The sequence below is a fragment of the Peromyscus californicus genome, unplaced genomic scaffold, assembly GCF_007827085.1.
Source record: "Peromyscus californicus insignis strain IS unplaced genomic scaffold, ASM782708v3 Scaffold_5__1_contigs__length_169319896, whole genome shotgun sequence".
Taxonomy (NCBI): Eukaryota; Metazoa; Chordata; class Mammalia; order Rodentia; family Cricetidae; genus Peromyscus; species Peromyscus californicus.
The window spans coordinates 44,705,282-44,728,972 of record NW_026294573.1 but is presented as its reverse complement, the minus strand read 5'-3'; the positions used below and the strand labels follow the sequence as shown (position 1 = coordinate 44,728,972).

General features: G+C 51.4%; 1 protein-coding gene across 8 annotated transcripts in view; it reads left to right on the top strand.

Moving 5' to 3' along the window:
- The window catches only part of Ssbp3 (single stranded DNA binding protein 3), a 151,087-nt gene that overhangs the window by 26,816 nt on the left and 100,580 nt on the right, over positions 1–23,691 (top strand). The window contains exon 1 of one of the 8 annotated variants that reach the window (XM_052715109.1): positions 18,252–18,470. The exons of 4 other annotated variants lie outside the window; for them this stretch is intronic. The gene's annotated coding sequence lies outside the window, so the exon portion shown is untranslated. Of the gene's footprint in view, positions 1–18,251; positions 18,471–20,887; positions 21,017–23,691 lie in introns of those variants that run through there. 3 more of the 8 variants (XM_052715111.1, XM_052715110.1, XM_052715112.1) reach the window with 3 other exon arrangements.

Here is a 23,691-nt window from a genome sequence, read left to right as displayed (position 1 = left end):
ATCATGTCCGGCTTGTTTTTGTTTTGTTTTTTATTTTTAAAAAATTATTGATTTTTATTTTGTGTGCTTTGGTCTCGTGCCCGCACGTGTGTCTGTGTGAGGGTGTCAGATCTTAGAGAGTTACAGACAGTTGTGAGCTGCTGTATGGGTGCTGGGAATTGAACCTGGGTCCTAGAAGAAGGACCTCTTAACTGCTGAGCCATCTCTCCGGCAACCCCCTCCTTTAAAAAAAAAATTTTTTTTTAAGACAGGGTCTCAAGCTGGGCAGTAGTGGCTCATGCCTTTAATCCCAGCACTTGAGAGTCAGAAGCAGGCGGATCTCTGATTTCAAGGACAGCCAGGGCTACTCAGAGAAACCCTGTCTTGAAAAACCAAATATAAAATAAAATAATAAAGACAGGGTTTCATGTCCAGAATGGCCTCAAACTCACTAAGTAGCAGAGGAGGACTTCGAACTTCTGATGCTGTAGGCACACCCCCATGCCAGTTTGTGTATTGTTGAGGGTGGAACCCAGGGCCTCAGCATGCCAGTGCTGGGCAGACATTGCCGCTTGAGCCTCATCCCCACAACGATACTGTCTTCATCGTCTTAAGCAAGGGTCAGTCACAAGGGCATAAGCAAAAAACCTTCAAGGAGGAAAACTGCAAGTCGGGGAAAATGTATCAAGAACGAAGTTGCTGGGAACATGGGGCGGTTGGCCTTGGCGCAATTCTTTCTGGCAGACTGAACTCTGATGCCTCATTTCTAAAGATCCGAGGACCTGAGCTTCTGGGTGTCCTGTGACCTGGCCCATTGTGTTGCACTGACAGCCTGTGAGGTACCCCAGGGGTCGTGCAGGGCTGTGCAGCATGGTGCCCAGGCCAGGCCCAGCCATGGTCAGTTAGTGTAGCTCCAATGCTGTCTGCAATATTGTTCTCTGCTTACCATATTTAATTTATTAATTCCACTGCACGTGTTCAAATAATAAACCAGAGGGAATGCGTACACACTCAGACACTCTAGTTCCCATTCATTCATTCATTCATTCATTCATTCATTCATTCATTCATGTCAGTGCCTTAAACACTGTCAGAAGCCACTCTTCTTCATCACCAGCGCTCTGCCTGAACCGTTGGAGTGTTTTTTCTCTCTTCTGTGTGTGGTTCGGTCTCTAGAACTTGTCTGCGGTCACAGGCACCCACGATTAACCGGAAGTGCTGCAGTCCCCCATCCCTTCTTCTGCTGCTGGGGAGTGGGCAGCTCGGAGGGTGAACCCCTCGTCTTCTGAGTGACCCTGATCATCCTCAGCCATAAAGAGCAGGCGGCAGCAGCGCTGAGCAGTGCCTCCGGGTTAAGTATGAAGGATTCAGCGTGGCGCTCTGCATCCTTCGAGTGCCTGCTGCACGCACCGTTGCATGCTGCATGCTGGGTTGGTGGCAGCGTCGCTGCCCTTCTGGTTTACAGAGTCACCTTGTGGGCTTGTCAGGCCAGGCCAAGGCAGAGCTGTGGGGAAAGCCAGGAGGACCACAGTGGGTTCTGTTTGGGTTTGGCAGTGGGGAACCCGGTCCTGGAGGAGGGCCTGTGCTCTCTCAGTAGGCAAGGATCAGCACTGGGTTGAGGTGAGGCCCTTGGCCCTGGGCCATTTATTGATTGCCTTCCTGTCTGCTGGCACTCCCTCCCAGAGTAGTGTTTTAAATGCCCTTTGGTTTGGGGACCTGTGCCCAGGAGGCAAGAGAAGACACTAATCTGTGGAAAAGACTCAAAGAAAACATCGAGGCCTTGTCTTTGCACAGTTGTGTTTCAGAGCTGGCACACACGTGTTGTCCTCTGTGCCTCTGCTGTAGTCATGGTCATCATTCGTTGGCTGCAGGGTGACAGGTTCTCAAACTCTGGTCTTGAGCTGTGGTAAACTGTGGCTGAGGTGTGTGTCAGTGCCTAGGTTTGTGGGACAGATTTGCATTGCCGTTTGTAAATAAGTGCTGCTTTGAATACCCACCTTTGATATGCCTGTTGTGAGGGAGCTGGGATTCCCGATTTAGATGTCTGACGTAACCTGAAAGTGAAAGATTAAAAGTATACCTCAGGAGACAAGAAGAGTGGGGGGCGTGAGACCCCTCAGCTGAACGTTGTCACCTGGCTGAGGCTTTCCATACAGCTTGCAGGAATCTCAGGCTGCCACATCCTGGCGGCCCCGGGCTAGCCTTTCCTAAGAACTATTAAACTGCCCTGTGAGAATTTTCCAGATGAGGTTGGAGCTGGTGGTAAAGCTTGAAGCAGTGTCTTTTTCCTGCCGTGATTTCCATCTGATCTTGATCTCCTCTGTTGCTGATCTCAAAGTGGGGGGCCTGGCAGTGCTGGCAGTGGGGTGCTGCAGAGTTTAGCAGTGTGAAACCAGGGTCAGGAGCCTGAGGAAGAGGCTGGGGTGTAGGGCAGGTTTCTTTTTGCATGGTTGTTGTGCCTGTGTGGGGGTGGGGATAAGAAGATGGAGATGAGCCGGGCGGTGGTGGCGCACGCCTTTAATCTCAGCATTCGGGAGGCAGAGGCAGGTGGATCTCTGTGAGTTCGAGGCCAGCCTGGGCTACAGAGTGAGTTCCAGGAAAGGCTCAAAGCTACACAGAGAAACCCTGTCTCGAAAAACAAAACAAAACAAAACAAAAAAAAAAAAAGAAGAAGAAGATAGAGATGGGGGGGGGGGACGTGGAGAGGGTCCAGGAGAGCTGGGTGGGTGAGGGGCCTCCATTTGCATTACTGATGGGACTTAGCTGGCACAAAGGTTCTTCCCTTCCCTCCCCGCTTCCTGCCCCTCCTTTCTCCTGTCTTCTGTCCCCCACTGTCTCCCTCCCTTCCCTTGTCCAGCTTCTGAGCCTGCTCGGCATTGCCTTGTAGCAGGCCCCTGGCCTTGCCTTTGCCTCCCTGCAGACCCTGCCCATTGCTTGCACACTGGCGCTGCCTGTCATGCTGACGTGCGGAGGGAGGCTCTGGCTGGGGTCTTCCTGCAAAGCTGGTACAGTTGTCTTTGTGCTCCAGGCTGCTTTTCCTCCTCACTGTCTCTTCTGTCTGCAAACTGGAGGCTCCTGGAAAGAGACCGGCAGATGCTTGTCCTTGAGATGGTTTTCTGGAGCCTGTCTCCAACTTGATACTTCCTTCAAAGCTACTAGCTCAGGGTAGCTGCTGGCAGTGACGTGCCCACCAAGGCAGTATGTGTTCGTCTCGGAATGGGGGGCGAGGCAGAGAAGGGCCAGTGGACCGGCATGGGCAGGAGTGGACCCGAAATAGTTCTGTCTGGTCAGTTTGCCATGTCTTCTGGGTAACTGTCTGTGTGCTGTGTGCTCCAGACAGGAGTCAGCTCCCCCAAAGGTTTGACTTCTATTTCTGGACTTTTCTTTCTGACCCTGTTTTTCTATCAGTAAAATGGTGGTAACATAAACTCCCCTGGCCAGCCTGTTTGTGGGCATTGCCACCCTGCTGGGTACTTTTCCTTGAGAGTCTGTCTAATTCCTAGGGTCAGAGCAGGCAGGCAGGCAGTCGGGTGGGCCCTGGACCCCTGGCTCAGAGAGTTGAGGCCGGTGGGCAGCATGTGGGTTCTCTGCCCTGTGGGGCAGGTGCAGGACAGGATCACAGTCTTTCCTGTGGGGAGGACGGGGTTGTGCCACTCACTCCCAGTTACATCTCTCCGAGAATGCCCTCATCCTCACTGTCCCTAGTGTCCAGTCTCCTGCATACTTGAGTCATTCTGTGGTCTTCTCACAAAAGGACGACTAGGAAAAAGACAACATTTTTAAGTCAATTTGTGCCCTATTAACCAGTTTGCTCCCTGATTCCTGAAGCTGGTAGAATGAGGTTGACATTTCAGACTGTTCATCTCCCTTTAGGTTTCCAGCACACCAGGGCCAGGCGAGTGTGGTTTTCCTTTGTGGCCCCCCTCCCCTGGGTTGGGAAGAGGACAGGGCAAATGTGGTATAAGCTTTCTTCATGGCCTTACTTCTGAATCTCAGCCTTACAAAACCCATGAAATGGGGATCACGATGTCAGCATCTTTAACAGGATGGTGGTGTCAGCTCTACATAGCATTTGTTAGCAGTCGTCTAGAAGACTCGGACCTTTTGTGCTTTGCTGGAAAGACTGATAATGCAGGTGGGCCTTCCCGTGGACTGGTGCAGAGCCGTCCCAGAGCTGGTGCCCCCTTGTGAGTGGCCATGAGACTCAAGACTCTTGTCTACCTCTTGCTGTCTCCTGGCCCAGACTCCGTATCGATCATCCAGGCCACCAGCATATTTTGCCAGTGTAGGCTGCTTCTCTCGGTTCTGCTCAGCTCTGACTTCAGTGGAAGCTCCCCTTGCCCTCTTGAGGACAGCGTCCAGTCAGTTCCATGGTTCTTTGCGCCCTCGGTCAACTTTTCTGATGACCCCACTGTGTACAAGCTCTGTGGGCAGCTGTGGAACAGCCCGCCCTTCCTGTCCAGCAGAATGGTGGAATGAAAGGCACTGCTTCCCGGGGAAGTCCTCAGCAGTGGTGTCTGTCCAGGGCCCTCACCTTCTGGCATTCTTGCGGGTAGCAGGAGGATGGGGGTTTTGCTGAGCTGGGCACTGAGAGGCTATCCAAACAGCCCTCTGCTGAGCCCTCATAGTCTACCTGCCACCCTCAACAGGCTGGATTTGTTGGGTCCCCTCTTTCCTGCTGAGCCCTCTAACGAGAACCAAGGAGGATGGGTCCTGTCTCTGTAAACAAGGAAACTGAGTCCTGGGCAGGGAAGAGGCCACCTTGCTGTTGAAAATTCCCCTTCTGCCTCAGCAGCATACTGGTGAGGTCTCACCTTGCTCCCAAGGCCGTTGCCATTGGCAACCTACTTCCCCTGTTGGTTCTGGGGGCCCTTGAGGGGAAGAAGAAGGAGGTGGAAATGAGGCTGTCAGGTGGTGCTTGGGGGGGGGGGGGAGAAGGACTGAGGACACCGGGAAGGAGGATCTGGCCACGGGGAGCCATCAATGTAAGGCCTCTTGGTTTCCATTAATTGTCCCTATCACAGGGAAGTCACAGACAGGGAGGTCGTACTTTGTGTGCGGGCATGTCTCCCCCGAAACCCCACAGGACAGAAATGGAAGAAAAAGGGAAAAAGTGTGTTTGTGGGAGACAGGCCGACTTGACCTTTTGTCTTAAGCCAGTGGTTCTTCAGTTTGGTGAGCCTCAGTTTACCTACTCGTAAAGGGTGGTAATGGAAGAGGTACCCATATGCTGCCCAGAAGTGCTCAGCACCATGTCCAACCCCCATGAGGCCTCAGGCAGGGTTTCTGGTGAGGTCCCAGTCACGTGATTTCCAGTTGTCATATGTTCTAGGTTCTGCTAGAGTCGAGCAGACACCAAGAGGATGCAGAGGGAAGTGAGACGTGCTGACGGTTGTCTGGAGGGCAGACAGAACAGTTAGCAAGAAGGTGGTGGTGGTCAGTGCTGGAGGGGCCCCGGGCGGAAGCCGAAGGTGGTCTAGAGAGGGGAGCTGTTGCTGCTTCAGACTGAGGGCTTCCGGGCTGGCCCCAAAGAAGGAGTGGGAGAGAGAGAGAGAGAAGAGGGGCCTCTCTGAGGCCAGTGAGTCTTGCTAGCGCCTTTGGAGTTCAGAGGCTCAGGGTGCTGAATGTTTGAAGAAGGGACTTGCTGGTGTCTAACCTATGGGCATTTGGTACTCAAAGCCACAGAGAATGAGAGGATCCTGGCTCCCACAGCACAGTGGGCCCAGCTTCAGACCCATCTGAGAGCCAGGCTCCAGGGACCAGGGATGTGTGTGTAGCCATTCAGGTGTCTTCCCTGCCAGACAAGAACCTAGTGCTGGTTGTCGGGGGTGTTTGTAAGCTGGCGGCTTGGGTGAGTTCACCTCCTTCTGCCTCAGCCTCCTTATCTGTGAAGTGAATGGGTAAGTTCCACATACCCATGTCTGTGAAACACAGTGAAGAGCTTGGCTCTGTGGAGTGTGTTGAGTGCTTTGGGTTATGGGGCGCTGTCTATCCCCAGTTCCTTTATCAGGCAGTGGTTACAGGTAGAAAGGTATTGGGGCTTAAGGCAGTATTCCCCTGCCCACTTAGGCCTTAGTTCTAGAAGCCAGGAGCTTGTCAGATTTTGGTACAGTGTGGGCAGAAGGCAGGCACCACGTAACTGTGCACACAGAGCATCAGTGAGCAGTTGTTTTCCTTGTGTCTTATCTTTCAGTATGAGTAGTAGGTCCTCTCTTCAGTCCTCACCAAGGATTGGAAGCAGCTTGAAGGTGGGAAGTACATCCAGGGTCGGTGACCTGGCAGACAGGACAAAACCCCACATGGGTGTGCCTCATTCCTCTGCTCCTGGGCCACCAAGCTGGGAGGCACCAAAGGCTGCCCCCTATGTCACAGGTTTGACCTAGAATGGCCCCAAGCATCCTCTGTGATAGCCTTCCAAGCAAGCATGTGGGATGAGGTGTGAGGCCAGGACTAACCCAGGTGATGTCTGCATGCTTGGCCTGAGCTGGTGAGCCCCGCCTCCACTTAGCAGAGCTGGTGGTGTCCAAGATGCTCTGCTTTGCTAATGTCCTTGAAACCTAGGCTCAGCTCTGAACAGAGTCTGGCAGGAGTGTGTAGTCTTATATATAGTGGCCTGATGAGGTGACAGAAGAGACCGCCTGGAGACCCTTCCTTGGCCGGCTAGCAATGCTCCCTAAGGGTGGTATCTGGCAGCAGTGTCCTTATTCTTCTCCGAGTCCCCAACACCCGAAACACGTGCTCCCTGGAACAGGTGGTGGCCTTTTCATGGCTGAGGACCATTTGGTGGCAGTTGAGAGTTCAGGTCTCAGGACTGTGTGTTGTACGGCAGCACTGGGCTGAAACTTTAGGAAGACCTCCTGAAGAAACAGCGGTATTCACCTTTGTCCCTGATGACGGGGGACAGGAAACCCAAGCTCTAGTCTGTTCCATGTCGAGGGAGCTGAGGGCTGCCTCCATCAACCCCACACTTGGCTAATTCTTTGTTGATTTGGAAGCCTCTCCAGGATTGTGTCATGCCTCAGGGCCACTCTTGTGGAGGACTATAATCTTTAAATATAATAACCCCCTGCACCGGGCACTTCATACAGTGCTCTCATGTATACAAGCTCCTTGGCACCACCCTCCAGCAATCCTAGGGCAATGATAGACAAGGCTTAGTACCCTGTTTTGTTGATGAAGAGGTAGGTGGTTTTAGTGACTTTCCGGAATCACGTGTCCGTGTCCAGTGTCTGATGAAGCTCAGAGTAAAATCCAGTCCCAAGACTAGTTGAGGTATCCAGGGCAGTTGGTAAATGCTTGGTACAAACTGGAGCGTTCCTCCCGTGCTCGAGTCAGGCATTGCAAGCTGATCTTACTAACTTTTTCCGCAGACCTTGGGTTAAGAATTTTTCAGTATGGTATTTCATTCAGTCATTATCATTCAAATAAGGTGCCTATTCAACAGGAGCCCATTGTCTTCGGTGTCACATGCCTCACATGCCGGGCTGGAAGTTGGCCAGGGGTGTGTACCCCTTTTTCCAGTTGTTTGGATTTCTAGGTAAGCGATAGTTGGATGCGTGCTGTGAATGGAATCTAGTTGGAAGAGCTGTACCTGCCTGGCAGAGCCGGCCTACCAACTTCCAGGAAGGCCCTGGAGAATCTTAGATGTGCTTGACAAAAGGAAGGCTGTTCGAATTGGAGTGCCAGATGGTGATCCAGAAGGGCACGGGAGGCAGGAGCAGCGCATTGCAAGGAAATGTGTTTGAACCTTGCTAGTTGAAAGAAACGAACATGCAAACACCCTTCCCTACACCATGAGTTCCACTCTGCAAATCGGTTTCCCTTGGGATGTCCCAAGAATGGCTGTTTACACTCTATATGACCCTCAGGATGTGGGGATCTCAAGAAGGTTGGGGTGAAGAGTTGGCAAGTATTGTGTCCGGGACGTCACTGAGGGTACTGTTCTGGGGAATCCCATCAGAGTGGCCAGAAGGATAGAGTGAGTTCTGGGACCTTGTCCTCTGACAGAGGAGTCTGAGAATTGGTCCTGTTCAGAGCATCTTCACAATCCAGGGTTGATTTTCTCATTCAAGTTGACCCTTGAATTCCGCACCTGTCCTTTTATAACTGGAACACAAGGACGGAAGATTGCAGGGCTTCTCCTCTTCTTTCCTCCACACAGACCCAGGAGCATCTGCTAGGCTCACCTAACTCATGGCTGACTTTTCTTGATCACATAAGTCTTCAAATATCAGCTAGTTTCTTGCTGTCAGCCTTCACGTTAGTTTTCTTGACCTCAGATTTCAGGGTGCTTTTCATCTGTCCACCTGGCTGCCTGTGCCTCTCATTCAAAGAGTCATGGTCATCTGACTTCCTGTTCATCCCAGCCTTGACCGAGGAGCTGCTGGTACAAGTTCAGCTCCCCCGAATTTGAGGACTGTTCTCCTTGAAATACTGATGTAAGGAAAGTCCCCTGTAGCAGCAAGGAGGGACCCTGTATGATGTGGGCTTCAGTCACTGCTGTTTCCTTTGTAGCGGAACCTTTTCTCTATTCCAAGTCTTACAGCAAAGCCCAAATAATAAACTAAAACGGACTGCTGTGAGTTAGGGCAAGCGGAGTCTCCTGCCCGCAAGCTGCGCTTCATGCCTCACCTGCACACCTGTTTCTGGGAGGGTTCACCTTTGAGGGAGCACTGCGTAAGATTCCTCTGATTGGGCTGGGACTGGGACTCAGTGCTAGAGCACTTGCCCAGTTCCATTTCCAGCATTGAAAACAATAGCCACAAAGATATACTCTTGATGTAGTCGGATCCCCGGCGTGGGGACTGTGGCCAGGCTACAGAGGCGGTGGCATGCATGCCTAAGGGTCCCAGGCCTCCAAGCCACATCAGGGTGCTTTTTAGTCTGTCCGCGTTACACTGTTCTTCAGTGAAATGTTTGGACCTATTTCAGAAGTACATCCAGAGTTCTGAGAAATGGTGTGTGTGTGTGTGTGTGTGTGTGTGTGTGTGTGTGTGTGTGTGTGTGTGTGTGTGTAGTTTCAGTGCGTTAGTAGAGGGCTGGGGGTCAGGCATGGTTGGACAAGCAGCCCAGGCCTCTAGCTTACTGGACTTCAGGCCTTCATGTTTGAGCACTCCTGAAACTTCCAGAATGTTCTAAGCATGGTGGCGATGGCTTGTGAGTTGCTACCTAGTTTTTTCAGTGTGTAGAAAATGATGTAATTGGAATCTTAGAATAAGTCCCTTGATCTCAGGGTACCATCACTGTTCTTCTGACTCTGACTTGCCTCACTAGGCACCTGGTGTCAGGGGGCTCCCATATGCTCTCCCATGTCATTCAGTGTTTTCTGTCTTTTTAGTGGTCCCCTGCTGGATGTGCCACAGTTCAGTCTGTAACTGTTGTTTTCTGATCTTCCAGTTGAGCTGCTTGGCTTTGTTGCAGGTAGCACTGTGCTGAACATCCTCATGCTAGATGTTTTGCACGTGGGCACAGTGACACTGTTAGATGTGGCACTATTGGGTCTTGTATTGAGAAATGCAAGTCTGGGCTGCAGTCATAGTTGAGTTCTTCCGGAGGACCCAAGTTCAGTTCTCAGCACCCATGTTGGGCAGCTCAAAACTGCTTGGAACTCCAGCTCCAGGGGATCTGATATCCTCTTTTGGCTAAACACACACGTGCACAGTGCATGTCCATCAGAGCATTCTTAACATTGTTCCTGATAGAGCAGGAAGGGACGGGACCAGCTGCTAGAGGCAGCCTTGGCCCAGATAAAATCAGTCCTGGAACATCAGAAGGGAGGCCTCCTGCTGTGTGCGGTGCAGCTTTGTCTGCCCAGCCTGGTCCCCGAGAGCTGGGACATTGCCCCTCGTCACTTTTTTTTTTTTTACTCACTTTTTTATTGCTCTGCTCCAGTAGCAGGCCCCGTGGGGACTTACTACATATTAACTGATTAGATATAGGGACTTACCACATAGTAACTGATTAGATATAGTTGCTTTTCCCTGATTATAGCTCAGTAGTCGGGACCCGTTCATTTGAATGTATTTTGCATTGGTGAAGCCTTGCACAAGAGGCACACATTGAACTCTGGGGCACCAGGGACTTGGCTCACAAAGAGCTCCTGTCTCCACTGTCACTGCCTGAGTATTGCTGACCCTTTTGATGACTGGTATCTCAGAAGGGGGTGGAGGGGAAGGGTGGTGAGTGGGCCAGAGTGGCTACAGAACTTACTCCCTTCTTTTGCCCAAGTTGTTAGTTTTGGAGGAGGGTTGGTTTTGGGTGTCTAGTACTTGTCATCTAAAACTGAGTTGCACGGGTGGCAGAGGAGGGCATTCCAACTGATGGTCTTCCAGAACCTTCCGTGCTGTTTTATACGATCCCTAGGAAAATATGTGAAAGTGTAAATGGTGGCCTGGATCCCCTCTGGGACATAAGGTTGAGGTTCCAGGATAGTGTCTTGATAAGTGAACATTGTTCTGCTGCTGCTGCTAAGGGAGAGGATACCAATGAGTCTGGAAGCAGGTCAGTCCCGATACCAAGCAGGTTCCTACCAAGGTAATGATGTCATGGCCCAGGATGTGGAACAAATGAAGGGTTTGGACAGAGTTGCCACCACTGCCCTATGTTGCAGGACTTGGGAATAGTATCATTAGTACTCTGCCTTCAGAGTGGCTTGGGCAGTGGTGACATGAAGAGCCACAGATACAGAATAAGCTGTGATGGGCATCAGAGAGATGTTTGCAGCACTCAGGGCTCCAAGACTGGGGAAGCAGGTAACCCAGAGAGGTCATCAGAAGACTTTCTGGAGGAAGTGCCTTCCAGGGAGGGCTGGAGACCTTTCTAACACTTACGTCACTCATGTTCTAAGTGCCCTGTAAACCGGCTTCATCTCAACACCAATAGCTCTAAGGTTGGGACTGGGATTAGTATCCCAGATGAGGGGACACACAGAGAGGCCAAGTCGTGCCCACAGTCACACAGCTGGAAAGTGTCCCAGGCAGGATTTGAACTTGGGCACGCTTAGCATTTGGTAGGCGCAGCCTATGATCTCAAGGAAGACTGGCGGGGGAGGAACTACAGGAATCTGTGGGCAATGAGAAGGCAAGAGGTGTCTGAGAGATCTGAGGGATGCTAAAGAGTTCAGTCAGGGGAGACCTCCCCGTCCTACCCACAGTCTTGAGGCTATCCCAACCCTCCTGGCCTCATGGGCAGCTCACCAACCAGCGTGTGGATGGCCACTCCCTCGTTGCCTTTCAACGAAGCCCTCAAATGGTACCTTCCTTCTCAGTATTTTGGTTATTGCTCTTTTGAGGTTGATAAGAGAAACTTGAATCCCTGGTGCATCTCCCTTTGGGAGCACACATTGCCAAACCCATGACACGACTGAGCATGTGATCACCCTTGCCCCCTGGTACCTGGGCTGCCCGGAGCCTTTTGACATGGCGTGTGATGGCCTCACTTTATCATGCGGCACAGCAGAGCCTCTGTCAGTATGCCAGCTAATTAATCTTTACTGTGATGTTGTCTCGTCTCCACTGTTCATGTTGCCCAGTGCCTTCCTGGCCAGTGTTCGAGGAAGCTCTTTGGTGCCGTCGTCTCTTGCTGGAAACGCAGCAAGCATCCTTCCATTTTCCCCCTTTCCATCTGCATGTCCCTCAGCCCGATCTGCTATGACTGTTTCCGGGGAAGTGTTGGGTGCTCCTTTTGGGAGAGGTCTTAATTACTGGAGGCTTTAAATTCAGTGAAAACCTCACTGATTTGGACTCCTCAAGGGCAGGGTTGTGTGAGACCTGAAAAGATGACGTCGCAGGTGATACACTGTTTAGTCCTGTATTGCCAAGTTCACCTTCACTGCCGAGAAGAAAGTGACTTGCCCAGGCAGGGCGGGAGGCGGGACTGGTAAGGCACATAAGAGTTTTTTTTTCCTGTGTGCCGAAGGGGTATTAGTAAAAGGCTTTAAATAGTCTGTTGTTTTGAGTATTAATTGGGTAGACCTTCATCTTTTCCATCTCCTTTCCACATTGTTCACTTTTTTTGGGGGGGTGTTTTTTTTTTTTCGAGACAGTTTCTCTGTGTTGTTTTGGTACCTGTCCTGGATCTCGCTCTGTAGGACCAGACTGGCATCGAACTCACAGAGACCCACCTAGCTCTGCTGGGATTAAAGGTGTGCGCCGCCGCCGCCCCCCCCCCCCCCCCAGCCATTTTCCACATTTTTGATGTGAAACTTGGGCTAAGCATTATGCCTGTGGGATTTAGTGTCAGTTTTTATGTTTCCCCTCTGGGTTTTTGTTTGTTTTGAGAACCCCACAAATGGGATTTGGGGGCATCTGGGACCTTACCCTTTAGAGGACCCCTCCTCTGCCCTAGGCCTCAGTTTTTCCATATGTAAAGTGGAGATCCTAAACTCTGGAAGTCCGTCCTCATTCTTTGAAATGCCTGTCTACTAAGGCCTTTGTAATAAAGTGTGCTGGACCCTAGAGTTGGGTCATCAGACCTTCCTGGAAAGGGCCAGCCAGTAGAGAGTTAGGCTTTGTGGGCAATGTGGTCTTGCAATTCAGCCCTGCCACCGAAGCACAGAATGAGCCACGGACGAAGCAGACGTGAGAGCCCGTGGCCGTGGCCCAGCTCAAGCTTACTTACCAGTGCTGGGGTTAGCTTGTGTGCCTCAGTTTACGCTCTCGAGCTCCAGAGTATTCTCTGGCTGCTGTAGAGAAATGTTGGTTACTCACTGCTTCTGGCTGTGCACCAGGTTAGCCCGTGAGGCGGAATTCCTATCTGAATCAGGGCAACATCTGAACCCTGAATTCCCCTGAGGTCCCAGCTTGCCATGAATCTGCACCCCACCCACACTCTCCTTCCGGCAGCTGGAAGGTGGCTTGTCTAGTGCTTTCCAGGGAGCAGGTGTGCTAGTCCAGTGCAAGTCACCCAGCTCCTGGAGTGCTGTCAGATTTGGGGACTCCCATTCAGAGTCTGGGTAAGACACTGTCGTCTACTGTAGAACAGCACACCCTTCCCTGTGGATTCCCCCCCGCAGTGTCCTTTTACAGTGGGAGGAAAGAGGCAAACTATGGTCACCACGGTCAGTTTAGGGATTTTGTCTTCCTTTTTAAAATATAATTTATTTATTTTTTTGTGCATTGGTGTTTTGCCTGCATGTATGTCTGTGTGAGGGTGTTGGGTCCTGGAGTTACAGACAGTTGTGAGTTGCCCTGTGGGTGCTGGGAATTGAACTCATGACCTCTGGAAGAGCAGTCAGTGCTCCCAACCACTCTTTGTCTTCCATTTTTATATTAAATAATTGGGGCCCAGAGGATGGTTTCAGGGTTAGATACTGCTGCATTCTTGTGTCTTCTCATCTGATCCTCTCACACCCCCTCCCCTCTTGATTTGTATGATGCTGTTTGGTTGAGGGCCGGAAAAGGCTGGCAGTGAGGGGTTAGTGGATAAAAGAAAGACAAATCTGGCTACCCTTCTTGTTTGTAACTTTGCCCATTGTGGCATCAGATTGTTAAATTGGTAGTGTTTCTCTCAGTTCTTTGAACTGTGCTACTTTCCTGGCAGGTGAAGAAATGTTGGTTACTCACACTGCTGGAGGCTGTGTGGTTTTCCCCCTGAGCAGGCTGGCAGAAGAGGGAACACCATCCTCTTTCCCAGATGGGTCAACTAGGGCCCTTTGTAGGTCTAGATAGAAAGTGTGGATGTAACTCATACAGACCGAAGTGTATCTCACAAATAGGACCTGACCTGCCAGGGATGCTCTGCTGGAGTGGGCCTTGAAGATTGGTGCCTCCCTCCCAGAAATACCCTCCAGGTGCAGTGCCCAGGCCATGAAGGCAGTGAGAATTACAGCCCTCTCTCTAAGGCATCATCTGGGCAGGCCAACCACTGGCTTTGAGATCATTCATTTTCTCCCCTGCCCCCTTCCATTCTGCTGTAGCCCTGGAGGGCACACACAGCTTTATAAACATGCTGGGAATGCTCTTCTCGGGGAGAACCCAGGGATCTACCTTCGAAGCAGGACCAGCCCCTGGGGCAGCCTGCATGTAGCTGAGCCGCTCAGACAAATGTTTGGACAGCTTAAGAAGATAAACTAAAACTTAAGTAAATAAAACCAGCTACCTGGTTATGAAGAAAACGTCAGGTGTGGGACCTTCTGTTTCCCAATGCGTTTAGGCTTTGGAGCTCACAGGGTGAGGAATCTCCCTTAGTCTTCCTCACAGCTCCCTCCCCGGGCTGCAGCTCTACCCCTGTGTAAGGACATCTGAAGGAGCTGAGGCGGGATACAACCTTTCCGGTTAGCCCTTCCAGGGAGCCAGCTTGAGCCCATATGGCTCTCCCTAGTCATTGTCAGTCCACAGGACAAGTCTAGGTAGCCCTACCCTGCTGGACTATTTCCTGTGCAGAGAGAAGGTACTTGTGGTAGTGGTTCGAAAGAAAATGACCCCCAAAGGGAGGGCACTAGTAGGAGCTGTGGCCTTGTTGGAGTAGGTGTGGTCTTGTCGGAGGAAGTGTGTCCCTGTGGAGGCGGGCTTTGAGGTCTCATGTATGCTCAAGCCACGCCCAGTGAGGTAGACTCCTTCTGTAGCCTGTGCACGATGCGGAACTCTCAGCTCCCTCTCCAGCACCATGTCCGCCTGTGTGTGGCCATGTATGATGATAATGGACTGAACCTCTAAAACTTCAAGCTGCCACCTCAGTTAAATGTTTTCCTTTGTAAGAGTTGCTGTGGTCATGGTGCAGTGGAAACCCTAAGACAGTAGGGGAGGAAGTGACGTATGGAAACTTGTTCTGCCCTGCAGGGTCAGAGTAGAGCTATGAATGAGGCCATGTTCTTTGGAGAACAGTCTCTCTATGGAGCACAGACCGGCCTTGAACTTTGACTTTTCCTGCCTCAGCTTCTTGAGTGTCAGGATGCCGGTGTGCACAGATACGTCCCCCGGCCATGGCAGTGTGTTAACTGGGACCCTCTTGGTGCTGGGCTGTCAGGGTTGGCAGCCACTGCTGCTCCACGAGCTCTGGGTGTGAAGAAATGAATGTGTGGTGGATAGAGGGAGGGAGGGAGGGCGTCTCTCTGGGATGCTGTGAGGCTGTGTTTATTTGTGGTCTCCTGTGCTTGTCCTTAGCAAGGAGGTGAAGACGGGTAATAGGGATGAAGTTAAGATGCCAGATACTGGAGCCAGACATCGAGGCAGAGCCAGGTGGATCTCTGTGAGTTCAGGACAGCCAGGGCTGTTACACGGAGAACCCTGTCTCGGAAAAAAACCAAAAACCAGAAAACAAACAAAACAAAACAAAAAAACCAGATACCAGATAACAGTCTGGGAACAAGAAGCTGTGCATTCTGAATTTTGCCTTAAGTCGGGTAGGAAATCTCTCCCCGGTCTTAAATCCCTTTCCTTCCTCAGCTCTGAAGGGATGCCCAGATCTCTGTCTGGAAGAAGTTTCTGGTTCCCTCTCTTTATGAGGCAGTGAGAATGGAGCGCATGAGCAGGAGGGTGACCAGTCTTGCCAGCCAGGCGGAGTTAGAGGAGAGGGCTTTTACCTGCTAACGTGGCTGTTGCCTGCTGCTTCCGTTCTGGGACTGGAGCCCAAATGTATCGGTAGTGTTTTGAAAGGCCACTTGTCTTGATTTTGGTCACTGCTACTCATAGGTACTCCAGTCACATACTGCTGATTATGGTCTTGCTTGTTTATTTAGCTGGGCCATGGAGAGGAGAGGTGTCCTCATTCCTTGAGAACAGGCTCTGCACCTCTTCTTTAAGGCACTTACTCCCAACCCCGGGGCTCCAGCTTAATCCTTCAGAGTGGGAGGCCTGAGGCAGGGCTGGGGCTGAGGGAGTGCTGTGTTTCTTTGCTTGCCCCGCACCTCAGTGACTATGGAATTCTCCTGTAGCCTCGCTTCATCATCTCTGTGTGGCTCTTCAATTTTCCAAACCTTCTCTCTCTCTCTCTCTCTCTCTCTCTCTCTCTCTCTCTCTCTCTCTCTCTCTCTCTCTCTCTCCCTCTCTCTCCCTCTCTCCCTCTCTGTTCAGTCTCCTGAAAGGGGGGCAAAACCCTCATGAATTATATTGTATCAAAATTTACATCTTTCCAGGGAAGAGAGGAGTGTTTGCAGTGTGGATTTTTGCATGTTATTTTGTGAACTGGTCTTGATTGTCCTTTGTCCAAAATTGGCACATGTCACTGAGAGCCTGCAGTAAAGCAGAATTTCCTTGTGAGGATTTGTGGAGTTTCGTGACTAGCACCTCTCCTCACAAAAGCTTATCTCATAGTCTAGGTCCATCCTGCCCAGGTGGTTTAGGCCTAGCCCCCATTCTGCAGATGAGGAAGTTGAGGCTGAAAGAGTGTTCAGTGACTTCCCCAAGACCATGCGGCTCTTTGCATAGCCCTACACTGCCTCCTAGCTTCTTCCATGTGGAGACACCCAGACTCAGACTTGGATCATAGACTTTCAAACCCTTAAATTGGAGGATCATCCTAAGTCCCCTGGTATTGTTGTTTCATAGCTGAGAAAAGATGGTCTCAAGAGAGAAGTGACTTGGCCAGGGTCATACAGTGAATTTGTTGGCTGGATTCATTTCAGATATCTGTTGAGCAGAATGGTGACTAGCTCAACATTATAAATATATATATTTATATATAATAAAAAAATATATTTTATATATATATATGTGTGTGTGTGTATATGTACATTATACATATACCACATGCTTGGAGATAGAGTTGTGGACAAAACATAAAAACCCCTACTTTTGTGGAGCTTTTAACTTTTCTCACTAAGTTTCTGGATAGCTTTTATTTCACCATGGATTTGGGGAATGCAAAGGGGTTTTAGTGCAATATGGAGTTGAATACAAAGAGATAGATGAATTAGTTTGGGGGAAAGAAGTTACGTAATTGTCTCAAATTGAGACTGGTCTAGGGAGATAGCCCAGAACGGGTGAAAGCGCATGCTCTGAGAGCGTGAGGACACAAGCTGGAATCTCCAGCAGCCACATCAAAAGCCAGGTATGGCTGCACATGCCAGTAACCCCAGCATTGGGAGGTGGAGCCTGGTGGCCTCTAGGAGCTTCCTGGCCAGCTGGCCTAGCTGAAATGGTGAGCTCCAGGTTCCGTGTGAGACCCTTCTCAAGGCAAAAGATGGAGAGTGATAAAGGAACATATTTTGACACAGGAAAATAGGCAATGTCCTCCTGTATCTTCTGCATTTGTATGCATGGGCATGTAATATACACACACACACACACACACACACACACACACACACACACACACACACACACACGCAAGCATACAGAGCCTGGCCTTGAACTCTTGACCCCACAGCTTCTGAGTGTTGTGGTTACTAGTGTTGCTATACTGCCTTGCCTCATTCTTTGTGCAACTGTGCCTTGAGCACGTGTTATGCTTTGATTGAGAATCAAACTTGAAGGGATGGCAGTTCCGGTGGCCTTGAGTTATACTGATACCCGGTAGCAATGGGAGGTTCAGATTTTAGTCCTTTGTGATTGCCAGTCTGACTCGAGCATTTCCCAGGGGTGGGTGGTTAGAGTTATCTAATCATAGGACACTGTCTTCTTCGCCTGCCAGGCTGGGTGACACTGCCAAGGGACACCAGTATGGCAGCAAGACCTCCCAGAGCCGCAGTGACAACCTGCTGCATTTCCCCTACTGCCTGCGCCCTGAAACTTGTTCCTGACTCTGCAGGACTGAAGTGCCCTAAACATTTGAGTTGTCACACAATGGAGCCTTTCTTACTGACCCAGCCTCTCAGTCACCACCTGCAGCTTTTGCCACAAAAGAGTGACCTCTGCAGCCTGGAAGAAGGAGGGTGGGGTTTGACCAAGGATGCCAGAGAAGCCGGGGTTTATAAAAAGCCCTCTGAGGTCAGTGAAAGGCAGGCAAAGTCCCTTCCATGCCCTCCTTAGGAATCCTGGACTTTTTTTTTTTTTTAAGAAAAGGCTATTTTAAAACATGAAGGGCCTGAATTTCTCTTTCATATTGCCCCCATCTGCATATTATCAATTGATAACCTTTAAAGCCCCTTCTGAGTTTGAGCGTTTCTCTGCCTCTGATTCCCACCACAGTCCCTGCTTTGTCTCTAGAGGCAGGGAACTTGTCGCTCAAGAGAGCAATCCATTTCAGTTTCAGGGTGGACAGAAGCCTGGCTTCTAGGTATTTCCACTGTCGAGCGGAAAGACTTCTTCCTGGGGCAGGTTTTGGGGTGGTAATTATTAGTCACAACCCACACAAGTCTCTCTTCTTCCCACAAAAGCCCTTCCTCCACCCTCACCAGTGGGTTCCCATCTCAGAGCCTCAGTTCTGCTTTGGATGGCATCTTCCTGGCTTTTGGGTTGTTGGTGTTCTTCTGCAAATGTATTTTCCGAAACTGACCTGTAGCCCCCACTCTCTGGCCCGGTGCCCTTGAAGTGTCTGCAGTTGGCAGGAGGGAGAAGCGCGGCGGGGCGGACGATGTCTCGTCGGGAGCTGGCAGTGATCCGCTTTGCTCTGTGGTAGGTATTAACTGCGTTCCCAGGCCTGTTTCCTGCTCCCAAATGCCAACATCCCTGCCTCTTAAGTGAGGTTTAACTTAATCCCCAACCTTACCTAAATGTTACTTCTATTATTATTCAGAGCTGTGGGCAGAATTTCCCTGCAACACTGAGACTTGAGAGGCTGAAAGTGTAGGTGGGGACGCCATCACTGGGAGGCCTGCTCTGCGGGCAGTCCTGTAGGCAGCATGCTTCTTCCTTAGCCCCATCCAGCTAGGATGGTTCCAGTCTCCTAGGGGTCAGGAGGGTGTCTTTAGAGGTTCGATTGGACAAACCCTTCATTTACCAGGAGGAGAAACAGACCTAGGATGGGGAGGGGAAAGGGATAGGCCCGTCTCCCCCTTTTCTGTCTCGGGGTTGGCTGGAGCTCTCTGCCTTGGAGAGACCATAGTCTCGTGTGTGTGTGTGTGTGTGTGTGTGTGTGTGTGTCCGTCCGCGTGTGCCTGCATGTCCGCCCACCCGCCTACCCATTGTCATGGCTTTGTAAAGAGCCTTAGAACTGCCTTGACTTCCCTCTTTACCTGGTCAGGTGGGCACCCTGGAGAGCTCAAGCCCCCTGTATCTAGATGCTAAGGGTCTGTCACCAAGGCAGAGATGGAACATTGTCAGCGCGCAGTGTTCCCTTGCCCAGTGAGACGCTCCCTAAGGGCAGACAGGTGATTAGTATTCACTCTTGTGTTTACAGTGTCTGGCATATAGTAAGTGCTCAGTGAGGATTTGTTGAATGAGCCAAAGGATTTGGATAACAAGACTTAACAATGGATAAGCTTGGTGGCAACCTGCCCATCTGGTGGGTTAAAATGGAAAACAAATCCCCCTTCCCCCCCCAAAAAAAAACTGGAAAAAATATCTCAAAAACATTCTTAGAGTGCCTCCCTAAGGACCACCCCTATTTCTAGATGGCATATTCACTGTCTTGCCTTGTGGGGAGTCCTCCCTTGAAAGCTGCCTTTTGGAGTCCGATGGCCAACTTGGTGACCAAGTGTCCAAATGCCCATGTGATAAGATTCCCGCTGAAGTGTTCCTTTCCTGTCCCCAGGAGGGCGGGGAAAGGGCCTGCCTTCACCCTTGCCCCCACCGCTTCACCTCACTTTAGCTTCTTCTGAACTTGCTGGAATGATCTGTAAGGAAGGGCTGGGTGATGGTGGACCTGCTGATAGGCCATCCCTCGTCCAGGTGGTGTGCCTGGTTATTTACCGGCACTTGAGTTTACTGGGCTGGGTTTTGTCCCGGGTGCCCCTTTCGTATGGGACCCAGAGGCCGGCTGGAGGGTGATGAAGGACAGGGTTGAATTTTTGTTTTACATCCTGGTCGTGAACTTTGACTCGAGGGAAGGGAACTGCCGAGGCAGAGCCCACCCCCATGTTGAACACCCTTGCTTTCTGAGCATGCTGTGGATCTGCACCAGCACAGTGGCCTCACCTGGTCAGTCCTACTGTAGGCCAGTGTGCCGGGTGCCTTGGGAAGACTTGGGCAGACCACCCAATTCGATCCAGACTCAGGTGGAAGTCGGGTTGTCAGTTACTCTTCCTTGCTGCACCCCCTTCCCAGGCACCTTTGGTCCTCCTGGTCAGCCACGCAGGCCTGACTCCCTCCTTCAGAGAGGCCGTGGTGGGACCTTTTCCCCTCTGTGTCCATTTATGAACGTTCTCCCATCAAATCTGAGGGCCTGAGGAAAGTCCTTGTACGGATGGACTCGTTGGAGACCCTGTGAACCCCAGTCTAGGAACAAATTGTGGGTGTGGGTAGAGGGAGGCTGCCCTGACGACGACGAGGAGGAGGAGGAGGCATGGCTGGTCTGTCAGGGGCAGGATGCTGAGGATGACTTGCAGATGTGGGTGGAAGGCCGGAGGAGAGGCCCCTGGCTGTGGCAGCGCCACCGCAACGCCTCACACCGGAGTGGGCGCCACTATACTATACCCAGGTTCTGCATTTGGAGTGGGAGCGCTTTTCAGGGAGACGGGGGCCTGTTTGGCAGCAGGTGCCCGTCAGACAACTGGAAAGTGCCAGCGCTTGCACGGCCATCTGTCCCCTGCGCCTAACTCCCAGCCACCTTCTGCTTACCACAGAAGGGCCCGGCGCTGTTCCACAGCACAAGGGCGAGGCGCCTGGCTGGGAGGGGCAGGCAGCTTTCCATTTTGCCTTTGTTTGGTCTTGTCTTCCTGGTAGCTCCTGGTGCCTTGGTGCTGCCAGTGTGTGGAAAGTTTGCAGGCTGCTGTCAGCCGGCCTTTTGGTGGAGAGCTGGTAGGAGGGAAAGGTGGGTGTGGAGGCAGCCTGTTCACTCTCCACGTTTGTTTGCCCAACTGTGGACCCTCGTCCTCGCCTGGCTGCCGTTTTTTCTTTTCTCTTGCTTTAATTGTGGGAGTGGAGCCAAAGCAGGCCAACATTTGGGATTTGGGTTCGCCTGCACACACCCTCTCCCAGCTACTTTAAGGGTTAAAAATTATGGGGAAGTTCAGCCGACACTTGCAAGATATGGTTGCCGTAGCAACAGGCCTTCTAATCTGGTAGGTGACCCGAGAGACTGGAGAAGATGTAGGGGTTGGTTTGGCATTTCATCATCTCGTGAGGCTGCCTCTCCAGCTGGTTTCTTTGCTGAGCTCAAGCTTGCTGTGCCTGCCACCAGAATTACTGGCACATTCCAAAACAACCGTTCAGATGGCATGAGCCGTGTTCGTGGGGGCTTGGCCAGGTGGGGTGGGTGGAGGGGAAGGAGCTGTGGGGAGGTCCTTTGTGTGGGACAGCACACCCCCCCACCCCCACCCCGTACAAAGAGAGATGTCGCGGACAGCAGGGGTGCCGGGCTCACTCTCCATATCCATTAGCCCCTTGGAACAGCACCTCTAGTAAATGGAATTGTTTTAATGTGTGTGTTTATGTATGTGCTGGTATGTGTACGTGTGTGCACGTGTGTGGAGGTCAGCCTTGAGTGTCATCTTCCGAAGCACTATTTACCCCTTGAGACAGCGTTTCTCCTTGGCCTGGAGCTCATCCATTAGGCTCAGCTGGCTGGCCAGCAGTCCGCAGGGATCCTCTTGTCTCTGCCTCTCCAGCACTGGGATTCCAAGTGAACACCATCATGCCAACGTTTTCACATGAGTTCCGGGGCTCAAACGTGTGTCTTCATGTTTACTGATTGAAGTATCTCCCCAGCCCCTGAATCCTGGTTTGTTTGTTTGTTTTTTTTTTTAAGTGCCCTGAGAGGGACTAGCTCTTTAGGGGAACTTGAAAAGGTCTTTCTCTAATTTGCCCAGGAATCCTCCTTACACGCGGGGGCCTGTTTGACATGGAGACGGTCCCAGGTGTCCTGTCTGTGTGCTGGCCTCCTCTTCTGTTTACCTGCAGATGGATTTTGTCCAGACATCTGAATCAGTTGGGCCTATGAGGTACCTCATGCCTGCCAGGTGCCTGGTCCGGCGGCACAGGACAGCGTGTCTCGTTTCCACTGTTCTCTCACGGACGTCTGTAGCATGTTGCATGTGGCAGGCACGGCAGAGAGCAGGCAGTGCTGGCCTGAGCCTCCCAGTGCATACACCAGGAACCTTGGAGACAACAGCAGAAGGGAAAAGAGCCGCCTACCCCACTCCACCTCTTTGCTTTAGGTGGACTGTCAGTGTAGCCAAGAGTCTCTTGGCCTTGGGCGGCACAAGGCACCCTGGCGTCAGCTTGTCTTTCTCCTGCTCCATCTCTGTTCCTCTCGAATGTTGGCCCTCGGAACCCACAGGCTGTAGAAGGAGTAGAGGAGATGGCATATTTGGGCGGCACACACTCGACCAGAGTTCTGGATGAGGTCAGGGCAGCTTCAGAGGGGCTCAGGTATAGTAGTTGTGTGGCTTTCTTCTCCTTCGGGACTGCTTCCCTCTGGGAAAGTGGGTATTTCTTGGACACGTGGGTTAGGGTTGGGGAGTTGTTCACGGCAGCCCCTGGGATTTAGAGGAGAGGTCTTAGAGACCTGGCGCATGTCTGTGGAGGCCCCTCCTTCCTCTCGCATCGAAGCAAGTGCTGAGGGTCAGAGTCAGAGTGCAGCAGAGGTACACACACTTACGAGGCTCTGGGTCCCAGACTAGGCCTGCCCCACTGTGCCATGTCATGTGGAGCCTTCCACCTGCTGTGCGTGGGCCAGGTGTGAGGAAAGCTGGGCTGGAAGGTGGTCCTGGCTGAGGATAGGAGGGGCCCAGTGCAGCAGAGTGGGGGTGTATTTCCTTGGAAGACCAGAGTCTCCAGCCGGTGAGGTGTGCTAGTGCTTGGCTTTCTGGGTGAGGATGTATGTTAGCAGAACAGAGTGGGAGTCTTCGCTCTTGGAAGCTCTTTGGGATGTGGGACTGTTCTTGGGTGGGGATGTGATTAGCCACCGGTAGTCCCCAAGTAATTTGTAAGAGTCATTCCCCTCTGTACTATGGCAGCAATTGGCTGGCCAGTTGTCCAAGGTCCCTCTCAGGTCCCTCAGCCCATGTCTGTTGGAAGGAAAAAAACCACACGAACATCTCTATACTCTTGGGCCTCAGACTGACTTTTCAGTGTGAAGGTGGCTGGCGTTAGTGCTTATTTAGCTCGACTTATTTTGTCCGATAGAGTGCAGCTCTGAGAGAGTTGGTAAGGCCCAGGGAAGGGGTTAGGAACGGGGAGGTGCCAGCTGTACCTCAAGAGCTGCCCCAGGGATCTTAGCCACTGAGAAGTGGTCAGAATTGATCTGTAGCATTCACTTGGATACTCAGAGCAGAAGCTTTCCAAATAGGGGCATGCAAATGGAGGGCTTCCAGGTTCCTAGAAAGGGGAAGTGCTTTAGAGGGGAGGAAGGAAGGAGTTTTCCAGGTAAAGTTTGTGGGGCTAGGTATGCGTGGATGTTATCGTGGGTCAGGGGCAGGTTAACAGAAGACTTCTGGACCCTCTAGAGCAGTGGATCTCAACCTTCTAATGCTGCGAATCCAGTTCCTTTAATACAGGTCCTCATGTTGTGGTGACCCCAATGATAATATTATTTTCATTGCTACTTTATGACTGTAATTTTGCTATTGTTATGAATCATAATATAAATATCTGTGTTTTCAGACAGCCTTAGGGGACCCTTGTGGAAAGGTCATTTGACCACCCCCAAAAGGGCCATGATCCAGAACCACTGCTGTAGGGTATTTATGTGGAGGTCCCCTTCCTGTCTCCCCCTTTGGCTTGGTGGGTGGCTCTG